The 21,086-nt window shown below is 38.0% G+C and overlaps 3 long non-coding RNA genes across 6 annotated transcripts; 1 reads left to right on the top strand and 2 right to left on the bottom strand.

Moving 5' to 3' along the window:
• Positions 1 to 6,927: 6,927 nt before the first annotated feature.
• Positions 6,928 to 10,821, bottom strand: LOC136254720 (uncharacterized). 3 transcript variants are annotated; one of them, XR_010700702.1, is made up of 7 exons: positions 7,812 to 10,817; positions 7,618 to 7,761; positions 7,516 to 7,571; positions 7,388 to 7,461; positions 7,273 to 7,340; positions 7,175 to 7,218; positions 6,928 to 7,118 (listed from the first exon to the last, which is right to left on the bottom strand). It is a non-coding gene; the product is annotated as an uncharacterized lncRNA (long non-coding RNA). The 3 variants fall into 3 exon arrangements; XR_010700703.1 differs by having other exon boundaries at positions 7,618 to 7,758; XR_010700701.1 differs by having other exon boundaries at positions 7,618 to 10,821.
• LOC136254722 (uncharacterized) lies at positions 7,920 to 14,142 on the top strand. The gene is made up of 3 exons (XR_010700704.1): positions 7,920 to 8,072; positions 8,133 to 8,262; positions 13,995 to 14,142. It is a non-coding gene; the product is annotated as an uncharacterized lncRNA (long non-coding RNA).
• A 1,802-nt stretch (positions 14,143 to 15,944) lies between these two features.
• LOC136254723 (uncharacterized) lies at positions 15,945 to 21,021 on the bottom strand. 2 transcript variants are annotated; one of them, XR_010700706.1, is made up of 8 exons: positions 20,888 to 21,021; positions 18,910 to 19,062; positions 18,770 to 18,859; positions 18,651 to 18,713; positions 18,398 to 18,595; positions 17,637 to 17,718; positions 17,472 to 17,592; positions 15,945 to 16,368 (listed from the first exon to the last, which is right to left on the bottom strand). It is a non-coding gene; the product is annotated as an uncharacterized lncRNA (long non-coding RNA). The 2 variants fall into 2 exon arrangements; XR_010700705.1 differs by lacking the exon at positions 17,472 to 17,592.
• Between the last annotated feature and the right edge of the window lie 65 nt (positions 21,022 to 21,086).

Here is a 21,086-nt window from a genome sequence, read left to right as displayed (position 1 = left end):
ATTTGAAGGAAATCACTCAAGCTATTTCCGAGATATGAGCGGCCAAAGGTTCGTTTTTTTCTTGGTTTTTTTTTCTTCGTCTTTTCGCACACTTGCAAAAATTGCTATACAACGCAAACTCGTACTCCGATCACCTTGAAATTTGGCACACAGAAAGGGAGTCCAACGGCGAATCCTAGCATCAAAGTTGGTGCAAATCCGATGAATGGTTCAGGAGTTATGACCGATTATTCGCGTAAAACAAGATCGATTTGTTGTCACGCCTACAGGGTAAACCGCTTCATGGAAAGAGTTGAAAATTGCTATGTAGATGGAGTAACCATCGTAGGAGTGCCTTTTGGTGGTTTGAAAGGAATCGAGATTAAGACCACGGAGATATGACACAAAACCCAACCTGTGTCACAGTTACGCGATCGATTTTTAGTAATAAAGAAGTATTAGTTTTCACGCCTACTAGGCAAACCGCTAAGAGCAATGAGCTGAAAATCGGTATATAGCTGGAATAATCTTCATAGAAAGTCCTTGCAGTAGTATAGAAGAATTGGATTACAAACCACTGAGTTATGACCCGAAAACCAACTCCGTGTAACAAATGCGAGATCGAGATACTCTAATAGAACAGTCACCCTAATAGAGCATTCAGCTAATTTATTTACTCCATTGTAGAATTCTATTACATTACAAGTTATTCTGTAGGGAGTTCAACTGCAAACAGTTAATCTTATAGACAGCAAGTCACCCTATAGAGAGTTCAGCTACAAATATATCACTGTAGTGATTCAGAACATTACAAGTCACACTGAAGAGAGTTCAGCTATAAACAAGTCATGCACCCTGTAGAGAGTTCGGTTACACTCTCTAGAGAATTCAGCTACAAACAAGTCACTGTGGAGAGAATTCAGCTACAAACAAATTACCCTGTAGAGAGATCAGCTACAAACAAAACACTTTGCAGAGAGTTCAGCTACAAACAAATCAATCTTTAGAGTGATCAGCAACAAACAAATCAACTTGTAGAGAAATCAGCTAGAAATAAATCAACCTGCAGAGAGATCAGCTACAAACAAATCAGCTTGTAGAGAGATCAGTTACACATAAATCAACCTGTAGAGAGATAAGCTAGAAACAAATCACCCTGTGGAGAGTTCAGCTAAAACAAATCAACCTGCAGAGAGATCAGCTACAAACAAATCACCTTATAGACAGTTCAGCTACAAACAAATTACCCTGTAGAGAGATTGACTACAAACAAATCAACTCACAGAGAGATCAGCTACACACAAATCAACTTGTAGAGAGATCAACTACAAACAAATCACCCTGTAGAGAGATCATCTAGAAACTAGACACAATGTAAGGAGTTCAGCTACAAGCAATACACCCTGTTGAGATATCAGCTACAAACAAATCAACCTGTAGAGCGATCAGCTAGAAACAAATTGCCCTGAAGAGAGGTCAGCTACAAAAAATCACCCTGTAGAGAGATCAGCTAGAAACAAATCACCCTGTAGAGACTTCAGTTACAAACAAATCAACCTGCAGAGAGATCAGCTACAAACAAATCACCCTGTAGAGAGTTCAGCTAAAACAAATCAACCTGCAGAGAGATCAGCTACAAACAAATCACCTTATAGACAGTTCAGCTACAAACAGATTACCCTGTAGAGAGATCGACTACAAACAAATCAACTTGCAGAGAGATCAGCTACAAAAAATCACCCTGTAGAGAGATCAGCTAGAAACAAATCACCCTGTAGAGACTTCAGTTACAAACAAATCAACCTGCAGAGAGATCAGCTACAAACAAATCACCCTGTAGAGAGATCAGCTAGAAACTAGACACAATGTAAGGAGTTCAGCTACAAGCAAATCACCCTTTAGAGAGTTCAGCTACAAACAAATCAACCTGCAGAGAGAACGAATCACCTTATAGAGAGTTTAGCTACAAACAAATTAACTAGACACAATGTAAGGAGTTCAGCTAGAAGAGGTCACCTTATAGAAACTAGACACAATGTAAGGAGTTCAGCTAGAAGAGGTCATGCACCTTATAGAGAGTTCAGCTACAAAGAAACCATCATGTAGAGAGTTCAGCTGCAAACAAATCACTCTGTATAGAGTTCAGCTGGAAAAAGTCACCTTGTAGAGAGTTCAGCTACAAAGAAACCACCATGTAGAGAGTTCAGCCTCAAACAAATTACCGTTTAGAGAATTCAACAACAAACAAATCGCCCTGTAGAGGGATCAGCTAGAAGAAGTTACCTTGTAGAGAGTTCAGCTACAAAGAAACCATCATGTAGAGAGTTCAGCTACAAAGACAGCACCATGTAGAGAGTTTAGCTGCAAACAATTCACCTGTAGAGAGTTCTGCTAGAAACAAATCATCCTGTAGAGAGATCAGCTAGAAGAGGTCACCTTGGAGAGAATTCAGCTACAAAGAAACCATCCTGTATATAGTTCAGCTATATTTTAAGTCATGCATCCAGTAGAGAGATCAGCTGCTAAAAAATATCCTGTGGGGAATAATGGGCATGTAATAAATATATGTATATAATTTGTATAATTACTAATAAAATCAAAAATAATTGAACTATTAAAAATCTTCTATAAGTTCTTTTCTTCTTCCTGTGGTAAATAAAAAACACATGGGTTAAAAAAGCCCCAAAGCCAGCCATAGGCCGGCTTTGCAGTATACAAATACAAAAAGAAGTGATATCTAATCAAAAACACCCAAGCTGTAAAAAAAGGTGCGGCCCCCAAAAAGGCCATGGTGAAAAAAGATGTGAAATCCAAGGTGGCGGCCAAGAAATGGCTGTGATGGTAGGTTAATGGTAAAAATTTTAATAACGACAATTCAGGTGAATTTGGTGCCAAGACCAAGTGGCACAAAATTCACCTGAATTGTCATTATTAAAATTTTTACCATTAACCTACCATCACAGCCATTTCTTGGCCGCCACCTTGGATTTCACATCTTTTTTCACCATGGCCTTTTTGGGGGCCGCACCTTTTTTTACAGCTTGGGTGTTTTTGATTAGATAGTCTATACCTGTAACACATATAAAACAATAGTGTCACAATGCAAACAACAACCTCCTAGTGTTATGTACAGTAGTACAGCTAATAGACTTCACATTGGTCCTCTATTAACAGTGCTCTTCACTAAGTACTGTAAATAAAAAGAACATGTGAATGACCACTTGACCCTACATGGCACGGGGTGGATCTTTTTCATATTAACAGTCTATAGCCATGAATACAGTGGCAAATAGTGAGCATCACTGTACATTTTAGTAACTGTCATTTCCAGTGACGTTCACTATTATCACTACTTATCTTTTATTGTACATATTTCACTAATCCTTTTTACGTATATACTTAACCATGATTCAGAGCTTTAAATATTTGTACACTGACAATGTTTAATTGATACAACCCATCTTGACAGCCCTATGAGAAACATGTATTTGAAGCAAATACAATGCAATGAAAATGTAGATGCATGACATAATCTGTACATATATATCCACTGATAACAAAGTGATTACTTAGCTACGTACAACAATATAGGTACTATACTGTATATACCATGATCCATACACTTATATGACTAATAGTTTGCAATCTCACTGCATACATGTAGGGCAGAAGCCACACAATAAAAAGAAGCAAAGCATGATGCTTTAAAGAGAGATGTCTGTTGTAACAATGCATGTACAACCACTAGCTATCGTAACAGCATATAAAATTGCCATGAATATTGCCATGGAATACTTATGAAAATTCCCATGGTTTCCATGGTTTCCCATGAATCTTAACTTTTCACGGGTATAGGTAGCTACTACTGCACCCAGGATAATAAATAAATAAAATAAAATCTCTACAGAGCCATTAAACTCTGATCTAGCTGCTAAGTACACAGCTAAGTAGCTATTTCATGGCCTATGAAACAATCCATGCATTGTATACCTGGTAGTGAACTAGCCCTCAACTGATTGAGTCGGCCTTTTGGCACTGATGCAGCTGCTGCATCAGCAACTGAAATAAAGAGTCTTCAAATAAGGGCTTGCTTTTCTTACACGTACAAATAGCTTGTATGGAGACTGTCATGCCTTACAGTATATCTTATAGTCTAAATATTTTGAGGGTAAAATTTTTTGCTGATTTCACAGTTACCAGCGAAAGTTTTATCCTTGAAATATTTAGACCTCCATATAGTCTAATACATTTTGAGAGTGTTTGCAAATCCGCGAAAATTTTATTTTTAGCTACATTACGTATTATTTTAGCTACATTATTGCTCAACATCAAAAAATTTTCCCCTTAAAATATTTAGGTTATACGGTATGCAAAATACGGTATGTGTGCCATGGCAGACCACTTTTTCTTTCACGGCGCTTATCGATTGAAAATTATGGAAGTGGATACTGTACCAAAAGCCAGTTCAATAAGCCAATAAGCTGTAACGTCTATTGAATCGACAGTAAAACTTAGACAAAAAAAGGGTCACTGAACATAAAAAAAACAACAACACAAAACTCAGCCGGGGCTTGAGCCTTGGACTACTGGAGCTTTATACATGTGTGCTAACCACTGTGCTACCACTGCTAGCTACCCATATCCCCTATTTTTCTACCTTATAAATGTTATAATTACTTAAGTAGTATAGTCTCAGTAGAGTCTATATAGTAATGCACCTATCAATGTATTGCCCCACTACCCCCCCCCCCCCCCCCCCCTCGGGCATATATGGGGCTATAGTGGGGATTTGACACAGCCGAATGTCAAATGCCCCATAGTAGGGCAAACCTATCATGTCAAATCCCCACCATTGGCCCCAGTTGCAACGCGGGAATTACTCGGGATTTGACATAGCGAAGGAAGTTACAACAAAAAATATTTGGGTGCTTACTGAATGATCGTCAAATGCCCCATAGTGGGGCAGCAGTTTCGTGTCAATTCCCCCTGTAAAGCCCCACTTACGCCCGAGGGGGGGGGGGGGGGGGGTGGTGGGGCAATACATTGATAGGCGCATAAGAAGAAGGTAACCTAAAGGTAAAGAAGAAACCAAAGCTGACCACCCGACCCTAACCCTAACACTACTTTTCGCAGCCCCTAAAGTCGAGTGCTCGGGGAAACTGCTAGACGCGAATATAAAAACCTTTCGGTTCCGTATAGCCTAAATATTTCGAGGTTGAGCAATGTTGCTAAAAATAAAATTTTCGCGGATTTGCAAAATGTATTACACTATATGGAAGTCTAAATATTTCAAGGCTAAAACGATTTTCGCTGATAAACCCCAAAACCGCGAAATCAACGAAAATTTCCTCCCTCGAAATATTAGGCTATACGGTACTTCCAATAGGCATTCCAGACTGATCTTAAAATTTAGGCTTTTTATATGCTCAATAGATAGAGTATTGATTGCTGATCTCAGAAATATATAGTTTGTTGGGTTGGAATTAGCTACTTTGGCATGCACAGTGCTTAAAAACTGAAAAAAGGTTACATTTTTTCTCCAGGGCTCCCCATACATTTTACAGGGGAAAATGGCACAATTGAATCAGGAAGCCATCTAGCAATCTGGACTATCTTGAAATTGCAGTTGCTTTTAGCTGCAAGTTTGTACATGTTATGAGAGTAACTTCAGGTCTTATTGGATCTCAGCGATCTTTGTATGCTTTGTGGTGAGCAAATATGTTTCACCTACTGCACACTTCTCAATACAATGGTGTATGCCCATAGGCAAGTGGCTATCTCAAGTTGGTAAAAACATCAAGTTAACAACTTATAAAGGTAAACAACTAAAGTGGAGGTGCCACAATGATGCAACAATTCCTAAGGTGGAGTTGTGGTTTCGATTATGGCATTGTTATGCCGACTTTGAAGTGGTTTATACTTTTGAGTTGATGACACAACCATCAGAAAATTGCTCTGGAGCTGAAAATCGCTAACCCGAGCGAAGTAACTACGCACTTTAGAGTAAGCACCAGTGACTACCTTCCACCCGACCGTACGTTTCTAAAAGTTTTAAAGTATTCTACATACATTACAAGGTTTGAAAAGATTACAAAACAACACAAAACTTACTTATATGTAACGCGCACGATAAAACTAAGATTTTCATGATGATCAGCGTGTGGAAAAACCCCACAGCGATTTTCACCCTCATTGGAGCTCGGACGACGGAGCAATCCCAAGTTAAACATGAGTTGTCATTTTGTGCCAGGGTTCTATTGGGGAATATACGGAGAATTTTTTTATTAAAAAATCTCGGATACTGGAATGCCTACTTCCAAAAAGGTATAAGCGCCTGATAATTTTCAATCGATAAGCGCCGTGGGAGAAAAAGCTGTCTACATGGTACCTACACCGGCCCCTGAAACCTCGTCCTCATAACGCAGTCGGCACTGTGATCACTAGGCCATCATTGCTTGTTCCCCGTCACCCAATGAAACAAAAAGTGATGCAGGCGAGAGGTGATTATTTGATACACTAGCTAGCCTTGTTATTTCAGTCTCTGACTGTTCTATCAGTAGAGTATCTCGATCTTGAAGGCTGCCAGGACTGACACCTGTACATGTTGAACAAGAGTGGAGGGACTTCCACCCTTCTACTATGTTCATATGCACAGGCAGCACAGCTAATGCATTTACCGTGGTCACTCTGTGCCTCCTTCTATCATAAAATAGCTAGTGCATTCACGTGATGTATTTAAAATTTTGGTGCGGCTAGCTACCTAACAATTGATGCGACTGTTAAAACAGTTGGTTGCATATCACACCAAACTGCAGATGATATGCTTCCTCACACCGAGCATTCCATTTGTTGTGTGCATTACTGACCATTCTACCCATAGTACGTAATGCACACTGTATTCCCAGTATGATCTACATCCATAATGCATTACCATAACCATTCTAGCCATTGTATGTAATGCAGACTGTTTTTTTTTGGTATGATTAACATCCATTTACAATTACAAATACATATTTCAAAATATTGCTAATTACATTTATTGTTCTAGGTTTCGACACTGCATATCTGAACATCTAAGATGAATGACATCCATGGGAACTGCATACGGCTATCACTATCTTCTATTTCTGCAGTTGTTTCTATGGCATTATGGTATGCATTGTGAACAGATGAAGCCAAGAAATAATGTACTTACCATGCATGATTGAAATCTCTTTCAGAAGCAATGTATAGCTAATTCTGTCAATTATTATAGATTATGAATTTTAATGTAAGAATTGTACGGTATAATACCTGTTGTTATTGAATCAGTTGTGTCTTAATAGCATAAGACTGGTCTTATACATTTACAAATCGGTGTTCTGGGAAGAAAAAATGATTGATAAATCATAGCATTCCATAATCTTACCACGTTTGGTGGTCTGGCCATCCCGACTATATAGCAGTATTTCAATCCATGTCCCTAGAACTAATTGCTGTTTGCTAGAAAGGATATGATATGTGACATGATAGCTAACACCTTTGTATTGTCCGTACCTGGTGTCACTTCATCCTGACCTGTCACTTCTGTCAACACTTTTCTGTCAGCATACCTATATAAAAACTAAAAGCCACTGCAAGTATAACATAGTTACCAACCTGTTATCAGTGCTAGTATGTAAACCCCGGCCGCCGGAACTGAGAGAATGGCAGTTAATTGAACCGGCCCCCTGAGCCGCCGGCACAGGAGCCTGCGGAGCGCCTTCGTACAGTTCATGGTCGACTGCAGTATGTAGCCGCCTGCTAAAAAGTTTAGTCAAGCAAGAAATTATTATCAGTATAATGAAACAAACCGAATAGTCTGGTATGGTTCAACCCAGTTGCGGCAGCTCAGTCCAACACCGGCCTACACCATGCACCACCAGCTCCGACAACTTTAAGTACAGCCCTACTCAACAACCTCCGTTTGTGAATATTCGACTCAACGTCGTATGTCCAAACGGTTGCTAACAAATTGCAGCTGTCGATAGCATCCTCACGTGAGTGTTACTATAGGGATGGTGACAATTAAATAGAACACGGGATGGAACATCGAATCATGTGAGTACAGCAAGGTTAGTTGTGATTCCAAGTATGTGAAATCTTATCTACTATACGATTCCTTGTCAATGTAGAGTCACTTCACCATCACTTGAGGCGCCTACGCATAAAATAAACTGAGTCGGCTAGCTACCTGAGCTACCAGACAATCACTCGCTGCCAAGTTTGTGGCGGACTACCGCTACTATGCTGCTTTTATTCCAGGTAAATATACAGTACTCATGTTGAAGTTTGCATCATCAGATTGAGGTCACTCTGCTATTGGTAGTCACTTCCACACTGCCAGTTGATGATGGGTGATGCACTTTCAACTGGAGCAATGAACTGTGATCATCAATATTTTTCCTTCTTGATCACCATTTTATATAGAGGTTTCAGAAGAATCTGGAAACACATATTTACAGAAAGCCATTACATTTAAACTCACGTCCGTCAATAGCCATGATGTTTTACAGAACTTAGATCACTATGGATGTATAAAACATGGGGTGCTCTATTAGCATCTCGAAAACCACCACTGCAAATTGGCCACTGAACAAGTATGTCTTTAAACACTATAATATACCCATAATATTATTGTCTGAGGAGTATTGTAGCTTAATTCGGGCTGGTGGGACAAATTTCACATTTGACCAAAATCTTTTTGGCGACTAAAGCATACTTAGTCACTGACTTTTCTTCAAAATATAGTGCTGGATAATCTTTGTTTATATGTTTATATATAATACTGACAAGCATCTATCAAGAGTTCATAATATTATGAACTCTTGCTTCCATCCTTCACTGTTTCTTTACACAGTCTCCGAAGTCAAGTTACAAAAATTCATACATCCGGAAGTCTGAATCACATCTATTATTTTCACATGACTTCCAATGTTTCTTATAGATTGTCAGGGCTATTACATATGACATAAGGTTAGACATAATGGTGTCCTGTGATAATACATGTTTACGGATTCTTCTGAAACTTTTATGGATTAAAGTGAAAAACTAGTGAATTATCCTAATTGTAAGGTCCAAGGTTGTGTGTTTCTGCTACACCAAGCCAGCAACAAAACAGTTTCATATACAGCCAAGCCAACCCACGTTTTGTAATGACAGTACAGGGTCAGGGCCCGGAGATTTTGAGTGGTCAGGGGGTCACGAACACTTTTATTGATCTGATGTGATATTTCATGTGTGAAGCATGTATATGTGTGATTGAATTCATCGCTTTTACATTACATTTTGTCACTTTTGCACAAGAATTCATCATAATTGCATCGTCTGCAGTAAACTAGCCGCTTATCACAAGGTGGATCATTTTACCATAGAGAATACCACTTGAGACACTAGATACGCAAAGGCCTTCAAGTTAATTAGTTTGTTGGCGAGTGACCACACCCATCATCAATGGTTAAGCAAAAATTGCAAAGCTGTTAAAGAAGCTGTAAGAAGAATTAAAGAGTTGTTTACAACAGTTGTGCTTTAACAAGATTGTCAAGCACTTGCTATAATCTTGTTTTCGTGTTTACTGCAGCTGCCAATCTTGTTAAGGATGATAAAATCAATAGCAAAAGAGAATTCTGCAAAAGTGACAAACTCTATTGCAAATGGGACAAAATCAATTGTAAAAACCTGTAAATTCAATTTCACGTCCTCCAGTAGGTTGTATTATTCATGATACAATAAATTGTGAAAGTTTAGTTATTTGAGATTTGGAAGAAATTTGCTTTACTGACCAAACTAAGATAAGGCCACTTCAACTAAATCTTTTGTTTCTCGGGCCCGACCGACCCTATATTTTTTAGCATAAAATAATTATGTTAATCACGTGATCACCTTGCAAAGAGTGATAACGCCACGAAAGAGTTGCAAATTTATCTTTAAGCTCTTAAAAAGTAAGTAACACTAAATATCTCAACATATAGCTGCCTACTCACAAGTGATACAGCAACCGTAATGTAGCTTAGCCACCGCTTGACTCGCAATATCACTCTTCAGCTAGCAAAATAGCCTATTTTTATTTTACCGACCTTTATTTGGCTGAATTTCGCCCGAGAAACAAAGATTTAGTTGAAGTGGCCTAATGGTACTACTTATAGCTGGATCCCAACCTGGCTTACTCGCTACCACGTGGTTCCAAACCCACTCTCTCCATTTTGAGATACCTTTTACTAGAACAAATCACTAATAAATTCAGCTACTACCCCAGATCTACCTGTGATTGGAATAACCTACTCATTGATACTATAGAATCTCAATCTCTGGAAACATTTTTAGGTAACTATAATATAATTCTTATTTTGTGATTTGTAACCTCCCTGAATATATCAGTTATAACTGTACTCTTCAGTATTCATAATCATAACTGGCTACAGCTATGGCCCTACTTTTTTCACAGAAACACTTTTAATTCAATTAAGAAGAAACCTTTTGCATATTAATAACCATATAATATGTGCGCTGTTCTATTACTTTTATACTTCCATATCTGGAGCGGCCATAGCACAGTACGGCTTTGATCTCTGGGTATGTACCATTCGCAATGTATTGCACCAACATATTGGAGTACATGTGCCATGGATAGTTCAATCAATTGTGCTCTGTTGTAGACAAGAAGTCACCTACTACCAGGAGATGGACTGCTAATAGAATGGTTTGATAGTAAATTGCTTGTAGGCCTTGGTGCTTGTTGTGTATATGTGACTGGATCTGCGAAAATCTGACACAATAGTGCATTTTCTAGTTCCTGTTTATTAAATTCTTATAATCTACTTAGCCAAGCATACCCTCTGAAAAAGTTTTGGCCTCACATGCCAATAACTTTCGGAGTTACAGCTCTACAAAATATCAACAACAGAAAAATTGATTTGTACAGCAACTATAGGGAAAATAAATTACAGGCACTTATTACAACTGTTGTAACTTATGAGCGAATTAACGCACTGGGCTGACATTTTCACCATCGTGTTCACCATGGATAGGGGAATCATTCACTGGGTAATTTTGTCCTTTTATCACCTTTCTTCACTGCATACAAAGGTGAACTTTGTGAAGAAAAATCAATCGTGTACGATCACTTTGACGTGACGTAAATAAACGCTCATAACTTGCATCTACTGCTACGAAACAAAGATTTCCAACTCCTCTTGAGTAGGCAAATAATACAATATCCAGTTTTTTATTGTTAGTACCTTCCTTCACTAAGAAATAAGCATTAAAAAACTATGGATTTTTTTTCGGTAATATGCAAATATTTCACCCATTTTTTCAATGCTTTATACTGTAAATATTAGAATTGCACTATTGTTTTGGGTTTTTGCAGATCCGGTCACATATGATAATGCAAGACATGTACGATCAATTAGCCCAATGCCAGTACAGTAATAAAGTTTGAAAAGCACAAGAAAGCTAACATAGCTATAATGGCTCAGGCCAAGCAGCGTAATTAGCGCAGTGGATATATTGTACTGAATCCTCTATTAGAGTATCACGATGACTAGAGTTCATTGTGATGACTGCTCTATTAAAAAGAGTAGCATCTTGATTTTTTCCAAAAGTCAAGTAGCTGAAAAGCGGTCCAGACCAGCCAGACCATGAGCTCTGGCCCTGCAGTAATTATGACAACTACGTATAAATGATTCAAGTATAAGGATGTACATTTGAGTAGAGATCATAGAAATATAAATCCTACTACAGTCAGGGTTTTAAATTCTACTACATTATCTAAGAAACCAATGGGTGAGTATAGATAATTCCAGTGGGTGAGAAGGCATATATGTGAAGCCACAGTGCTATCAGTACAGTGTGTTCAACTCATTTACACAATAGTGGATCACTCAATATGCATCTTTTGGCATATGTCTCAGTTCTAATTAATACAGGTCACCAGGGTGTGTCCAGGGACAACAGTAGTGACACGGTAGCAATCCTGATATACTACATGTCAGTCCTATTGTACATCCTACTGTCAATGTCTCACACTGTTTTGTTAGTTGGCATGTGTGTAGCATAGCCAAGTGGCTAAAGAATTGGCTTGGTAATCAAAAGGTTCCAAGTTTGATTCTTGGTTAAGCCAAATTCATCTTCTTGTTGTCTCAAGAAAGTTTACTTACATTGCTCCAGTCTATCCAGTTGTGTAAATGGGAATTTGGTGGCCTGGTGTCAACTGGGGAAGTAGCCCACCCAGTTATAACACCTGCATGGTATTAACTGGGGAAAAATTCCTACTGTCCATACCTCACACAGCAGTTAAAGGTCCACTTCTGACTTTGGTTGCCGAAACCTTCACCTGTGAGATATGGTACAGCCTCCTGCAGGTTACTAGTCCTGCCCTTGTCTGTGCTGACTCCTAGCACCTAAGTAGCACACAAGTGCCGATCATGCCCAAAGACTTTGTTTTTGCTTTGCTTTGTGTCTGTGTGTCTTTGTGTGTGGGCATAGCCAGATGGCTAGAGCATCAGCCTGGCCAGTTTGTTATGCCATTTTAGTTTTGTTGTTTCTTGAGCAAGAAACTAATTGGGAACCTGTTATGGGTGTCTTGGAAAAACACATTTTCATTATCAAGATAATATTATTGTTCTGATTTTCTACTTTGGGGCCATTGATCACGCCCAGTTGATACCAATGCACAAGTTTCATTTTATTGCTTACAATCTGTTTCAAGCCAAGGCTATGCCAGACCAAGTCCATGACTTAGTTTATGAGTCTAGCTTTATCTATTTTTCTTAAAGATATAGATTAAATATTGTAGTAATACAATTTTTCATATGTGATCTGATCTGCAAAAACCTGACATAATGGCGCAAGCCTAAATTTTCAGTATTAGCCATTGATTACAATGGGTAAAATATTAGTGTAATTTGAAAAATATTTTTGTAAAAAATTTAAATACTTTGTTTTTTGTGAAAAGAGGGTCCAATGATAAAAGCCTGGACATCATCTTATTCACCTACTCAAGAGGAGTTCGAAAGTCTTTGTGTCGTTGCAGTAGACTAAAGGATGTGTGAGTTATGAGTATTTGTTTACGTCACGTCGAAGCAGTCATACGTGATCGATCTTTCTTCACTGATTTTGACCTGTACATAGTGAAGAAAAGTGATAGAAGGAAAAACTTACCCAGTAGTAGACTCCCCTATTCATGGTGAACACAATAGTGCAAGTTGCAACTCTGTACTGCATTGTGTTTGTAAGTTACAGCAGTTTTTGTAAGCACCTGTAATTTATTTTCCCAATACTTGCTGTATTGGGAAAATCAATCTTTCTGTTGTTGCTACTTTGTAGGGATATAACTCCAAAAGTTGTTGGCATAGAAGGCTAAAACAAGAAACTAATTGTTAGAAAACTTGTGATTGTGGGATGGAGTTTATATTGTTATCATTTTTGTACTAAGTTTAGCCAACTAACTTTGATATTGGGACAGTAAGTAAGTTATTATATTAAGTTAAGTACTTAGGACTGTAAGTTACTGACCTGTTTCAAAGCAGTAGTAGTAGCTTTGCTTTTCCGTGGTCTGTTCAAAGGCTGATATGTGGTGGGTAGAAATACACATCCTCGATCGCCCAAACTATTATTTTGTACCTTCATTATCCTTTAGTAACAACCAACTAGTCTATCTTAGCAAATATACTAAGCTTAGTAACCAATACAAATATGAGTTCCACAATACAAAGCTCTATGTTGCTCAATATAACAAGTCAAAGCGCATTGGTTCTTTGGTATCAAAGTCATTGGCAAACCGCTTTCCCATGATATTGCCCAGGCGATATCTTGATATTTCCTGGGCAATATGCGAGTTAAACACTGAGCGGTGCCTTTGAACACCCACGTTAAAGTGGTATATAAAGTAATAAAAAAGCAAATTACGGTATTATCAATAACATGAATGTTATTGATCATCCCACATAAGGACAGGGCTGGATAAATGTATTTATCTTTGTTTGTCCTTTTTGTAGAAATCAAGATGTTAAACTGATACTCCATTAAACTGATACTCAAAGAATTATCCTAAACAGAAATAAAACAGTTCATAACTCTTAAATTAATGAATAGACTGTGTGAGTTTACATTTAGTCTAATCTATGCTAAGAAATTCTAATTGTATTTTGTGAACATTCTATTCCAATTTGGGCAATTTGCGAACACATGGCATGCATGTTTTTAATTGAAGTATCAGGGCTGGTAAAATACAATAGGTAACCTGAGTGAAGGAGTGATCTTCAAAAATATAACCACCAAAATTCTGACATTTCTTAATCCGCATTGAAAATTTGTAGGTATATGGTCAGTAAAATGTAGTTCAAGAAATGTACACAAATGATGATTTGCTCAGTTGATCCCATGTGCATCACAGTACGCAGGTTTAAACCTTAAATGATATAAGGGTATAATTGTTAATTTAAAGGATGAAAATTTTGTGGATAGCCAAAGTCCACGAATAATACGCCCAGTACAATTCAGTATATCCATGGTAAACAGTGGACAACCAAAGCTTCAGCCTTTTATGATGAATAGTGTTGGAGTTGGAATGTAACAGCAAGAAATTTAATTTCAATCTATTTACCAGCAAATCTGTCATAATATAGTGTTTTCCCTCTATTCTTCATGTGTACAAAGAAAACCATTCCCAGAAAGCAATGACAAAAGTAAATTTCATGTCTATTGCATTGCAACTAACTCGCATGCATTTTGCTATAAGTTTTCTCACTCTCCTTGCATGAATACATGCTAGGTACCAAAGAAAGGCATTCGTTCAGCTAGTTAAGAATTCCTAAGTGACCACAATTATTTTAATGTCATTTTGAGGGACTCCATCCACTGTAACACTGCTGAGAACAAGTGACACTACAAAGTAATTATGACACAAATTATTAGGATGCACTTTTATCATAACCAACAATGTTACTTCACATACAAATTTCACCTATCATAGCTACTGTACATCATAAACAATTCAGACCTGCTGGACCCATATTACATTGATTAGATACTGTATAGTGTCTGTCTACTGAACATACTCAAAGGCATTTATAAATGGCATCAACCTAGTACGTTTTGGTGGCACTACATCCATCAGTAGCACTTCTAGTGCTACTGATGCACTTGCTTGTGCATATCCAGCAAATTCGCACCAATGAATATATACTACTCCGGTAAACGATCAGCTTATTACCAAACATGGGAGGAATTATGTATAGTGCAGATTTTATTTGTGTTTCATCTTCCAGTTGTGTTGGTAGGAAATAACATGCACGTTAGAGGTTTTGCAGGGAATGTTCATATAATATGTGCGCAGACATTGTGGGTGAATGTACATACCAAAACCCACAATACATTACAAAATTCATAGCTACATGTCAACCCTCAATATTATACATATTTGCTAGAGATAGCCACTTGTTACAATGGCTTTTTAGCATATCCCAGTAAAACTTCTCGCTTTGTACTTTTAAAAATCAATGTAGAATCCTCAATCCACTAGTCAGTGCATACATGTCTAAGGAATGTGTACTGCAAAACCTCTGCAATACATTTATTTCATTTTCACAATTTTAACATATATAGTTAACTTTCGTGGACAATGTATTTGTGTTTGTGTGGTTATCTGCACAGTATGTGTACACAACCAAAAAGTTCATGAGTGCTACACACAACACAGCACATTGATAATATGACTGAACACCTTGAGAAAACAGTTTTTAGTTTCGTATGGTTGATGAAAGGGATTCAGAGAATATCCCTCACTTAGACCTGTGTACAGAGTTGCTGTATGTTGAGTACACATTAGTTGGGCCAGTTGCCAGCATCATACATAAAGCCCGTATGGTCCAAGGTACATCCATAAAAACACTGACCACAGGTCGGGGAAACTTTGCCTCAACAAGATACCAAAACCGAAAGCTATGTATTCTATTGTTATCTCCATACTGAAATAATATTGCAAACAGTACAGTTCATACAAAGTTATACAATAACAAAATACATCTTTTGTATCACTGTAGGGCTCAAACAAATAGTGGTTTTTACTATTCGAATATTCTTTATTCACAACTACCGAATATTCGAATATTCTTTTTCAGCATTGGTATATGGACGAGATATCAATAATCCTGTTGTACAAGATGTCTCTTTAATACAATTCAGAATCAACATGATTTGATCATTTATGTCATAGATATGCTTATGTAGGATCAAGAATTCCAAGTATTTACACACTGATGTTACGTATTTCCTTTGAAACGAATATTCTCCGAATATTCGAATAATAGAATATTCGTTTGAGCCCTATATCACTGTTTCAACTGGTTGACGATGATCCAGTGTCAGCTCCTATCAAATGAGATAGCTTTCACTCTGCATGCACAACAACACCACATAATACACACAAAAAATGTTTAATGAGTGTTTCCACAGTTTCTAAAAATAATTTTACCATCAAAATATTCAAATAGCTACTCTAATAGAGCAGTCATACTTTTCAACAAAACATTTGTCATGCTAAGTGCTAGTATGAATAATAGTTATACGGGCACAATGTGGAGTCTATGAAATTTATAAACCCGAAGGCCCGGGCTGTAGCGCACGAGCGAAGCGAGGGCGCTACTAAGGGCCTGAGGGTTTATAAATTTCATAGAGTCCACATTGTGCCCGTATAACTGCTTTAGACTCTATTTCACATTACACTCAGACCACTTACCTCATCCACGGCTGTTTCTGCTGTAGGCTCGGCAAAAGCGGCTGGTTTTCTTACGATAATACTAGCGCCATGGTAACTATGCGTCCTCACGTGACTAAATAATCGCGCTCGTTAAATCACTGCATGTGAACAACGCATAGCGATTGGACAAATCTGATTTTGAGCATATGTCATATTGTGCTTAAAGGCGTGGAGTATATTAGAAAACAAGGTGGAGTATATGAGATTTATTACCCACCCAAAACAGCCTAAATAGAGTCTAAGTGTTAAATAGCGGTTAACCATGCATGGAAATAATACTGTATAATGGGAATCATTCGCGGAAGATAACGTTTGTGAATTTGCGATTTTAGATGCATTGATGAAAGGTTTTTAAATTGACAAAAATGCCCCCTCTTTCCCAAAAAAGCCTTTGTACTAATCTCCAACCCTCCCCATATGATTCACACCTTAGTTCATGCAGTACTGACATAGTGACAAGCATAGTGAATGCATGAGTGGATGATATACTATTAAAGATTTGTTGTAGCTACTTGCTAAACTGCTATGTATGCATGACACTACAGTCAGGCACAACATGACACAATTTGAACAGAGATATAAACTTCAGTGACAGTAGTTACGTAAGGTGACAGTGCAAGAAAGAAACCAGTGCTATATAATCATGCAAGAGAAATGGGATATTTCACTGTGATGTGCCCCCAGGCTGATTTCCCATTTATATTGCGAATGTTACCTGCTTCTCTGCTTAAAAACAGCCATCTACGCAACACATCACAGCCCTCCCTTAACAATCAAGTAGTATCAAATTTGGTTTGACTGAAAATGACCCAGCTGGAACAAATTTTGTCCCAGATCTAAATTTTTATTGCAGCAATCAATTCAAATTCAAACAACTTACCAGTCTCTTCCTTCTAACTGTCTCTACTGTTTCCATGTATATTTGCAGACTTCGCCTTGTAGGAACCAATGTTAGCAAACACCTATTTTAAAAAAATCTTTATAACCACCCTAAACAGTTTAACACACAACATATAAACCAGGACTTCATTGCCGCCATCCCTTGACAAACTCTCACCCCATTAAATTGTTAACAATGCATCAGAAGCAATCCGAGAGTCTAAAATACAAAAATTTCATGGCGGACATGTGGTACGAGAATGCACAAGAAGCCACCTATGAGAGTTTAAAATGCAAAAATGTCCTGGAGTGGCTTTGCATTCTCATGTACCTGAGAATGAACCACAAGTAATTTGAGTCTAAAAATGGCATGTTATTCTCAGGTAATTGAAAATGCACCATAAGCAATTTGAAACAAAACTACAAAATTTTCTTCACTCTGAGATACTCAAGAATGCACCAGAGGCAATTTAAGAAAGCCTAAATTTCTGGAGTGGCATGGTCATCCTCAGGCACACGACAATGCACCTGAGAGTGTAAGATACATCCTAGGTGGAGTGTGCATAGGGATGAACACGTGGATCTTTAATTATTGCCCACTCATGGTTATCTCCCCCCCACCTTGAGCCATTTCCTAGATGAAGGCCTGTATTAAAGACAAGGCTTAGAATCTTTGTTTGTGTATAGGTTATTAATCCCACTTGTGACCCTCGGTTTTACCATAGACTTTCTCTATGCGGATATCGAATACTAAAAACTCACCCTGTTACTATACCAGTCCGCGTGCAATTTAGTCAACTCGTTTCTTCATGATCCTTCAGTCTCTAAGCCTCACTCCTTCGAGTATTTCTCCCCCAGACCCTGATGCTGACGCTCTTGCAAGTGCCTATTCCGGCATAAATGTTCCAGATAAGAGGCGCTTATTCCTGTGGGTATGACGTCAGCACAGCAGTTATATTACTATAGGAAAAGTATAACATGTCATGAGGTAAGAAAAAACTTTATTTGTACCCACTCCAACATTTGCATACAGCTCCATGCAATCTGTTCTTATTTTCCACCCTAAGAACGTTGTCACCTGATGAAGCAATAGAAGTAGAAATGCATTGTGACTGCTATAAAGTTCTTAGTTACCTGACTATTGACAATACCATTGTCAAAGTCTACAGGCATTCTAACTGTCTTTACAGATCTAGAGTTCCTCTTTTGTCTTCAATTTACTCTCTATACCAATATAATATAATATAAACAAGTTTATTTACATATAAACTAACTTTTGATAGTTTATTTCCATAAGTAGAAACTATGAGGACTTGTATGCCTCCAGTCTCCTGGATGAGTTCACCGATGTGATCACAGAGACACCATCTAAACTGAAATCTCGACAGTCATTCTCCAAGGATACTGCAGCTGAATATACCTTGGGTCTGTAACCATTTAATCAGGTAAAGTCGATACCGCTGAACCATATTATTCAGATAAAATCAACATATGCATAGCTACTCTAAAATAACAATCATTCATTTCAACAGAGCAGTCGTCATGCATACGTGTGTCAAACAGTAGCTAACCATACATGAAAATATACACCTAAATAAGCAAAGCAACTATTCCCTGTATTTCAGAACTTGAAACCAGGTGAGCAACATTTCTAGAACTAACCCTGGACACACACAAAAGCAAACAAAAAGCAAAGCCTTCAGCTGTCATGCTAGTATGGTCGTGCCTACCCAGTGAACAAGCACAGGAGTCAGTGCAGGCAAATCCTAGGACTAGTAACCCTGCAGGAGGCTGTACCATATCCCACAAGTGAAGGTGTAGGCACCCGAAGTCTCACCTACACACACACATACACACTGTACAATATTATCTAGCATATTCCGATTTAATATCATTTAAAATGGTTACCCATATCACTGTGTGAACAGTCTCCTCCACCTGATACTACCGTGCACACATACCCTAGTCACAGCTATCATTGAAATCTATATTAATGTAGTTAAGGTAGGCCATTGACAAAGTTTATCAGTGAGTTATATCATTAGGTGACAGTACAACCTTGCACTTGCTTAGTTGTGAGAACGTTAATTGAGCATGGATAGTGTATCTTAGGATTAATCTAAAATTTCAAGACCACTATATATGAACCCATAAACAATAACTATATCTGTATACATCTGCTGATTTGCATGACTTGCTTTTGAGGTTACTGGTCCATAGTTCTATTACATGAAAAACAATCTGGTTAATCAAGCGTTTTGAATATAGGTAATTAGCCGGACTAAATTTGGATATCAAACTGGTCTAGCCGGACTGATTTTGTTTGACTAAATGGCTGGACCATTATTAGCATCTAAATGGGTCTACCTATAGGCATATGTAAATAATTATTATAGCCAACTCCAGCTAGCTCCTGTTTGTATAATAAAAGCCGTAGAGCAGAATAGCAAGTTATATTAATGTAGCAAATAGCCAACATGCAGTTTTAAAAGATTGCATACTGTTACCCACTACTGTAACTAGACAGAAACCGGTGCATCATTAACACTCACCTGCAGTACTTCAGTGGCTACCAAGGGCTGAATGGCTAGTTGCACCATTGCTAAGATGTAATTATATTACAAAAGTGCATGACTGCTCCAAACACAAGGCCACTCTAAATAAAGACTCTGTTTCCCGTCCTCCACTGGGCATACATTTATGCAAGCGAGCAGTCCATTTCCATTATAAAATTGGTAGCTTTTCCTGAGCATAGCCAGCATAAAATTAAGTTGCAGGTAGAACAAAATGTAAATTTGTAGAGACTCAATGCACACTGACACATTATAAAATTGAAACTGTTCAGTATGCAAGAAAAAACGAAAGAATTATAATATTATTAGTGACACGGATGCAGGCAGTGGACTGGAACAGAGAATTTATTTGGAGTGACCAAAGCAATGCAGTTTCATTGTAGATGCATGCATGAAGTTAGTCAACACGGATCAAATTTAAATTCGATTGACTAAGATTCAGCCAAACTTTCATTGGATGCCAAAGCTGGTTGACTGAAAATGGCCCAGCTGGGTCTGGGTATGAGACAGATGGTATTCATTATCAACTCTAACAGTTACACAACATATAAAGGAGCTTGGAACAAGGCTTAGAACCGAACCAGAGTTTATTTAACCCACACTTGACAGTTGTCACGGGAGTTATAATTGTAATCTATGGTTTCCTGAAACCGTTGCTTATCAAATACTAAGAACTCACTCTGTGCTTCAGTTTACTCGACTCGTCATGATCCTTCAACCTCTTTCCCTCGAGAGTTTCTAACAAGCTCCCAAACCCATCTCGCATCCAGTGCTTTTGTATGCGCCTATTCATAAACGCTCCATATAAGAGGCGCATATCTCTGAACTATGGCGTCATGGTATGCTCACAGGGTATGTTATTTCATACCAATATGTTA

This window comes from Dysidea avara, chromosome 4 (genome assembly GCF_963678975.1).
Source record: "Dysidea avara chromosome 4, odDysAvar1.4, whole genome shotgun sequence".
NCBI classification, from domain to species: domain Eukaryota; kingdom Metazoa; phylum Porifera; class Demospongiae; order Dictyoceratida; family Dysideidae; genus Dysidea; species Dysidea avara.
Note: the sequence above shows the minus strand (reverse complement) of the source record. Positions and strands in the feature narration are given on the sequence as shown.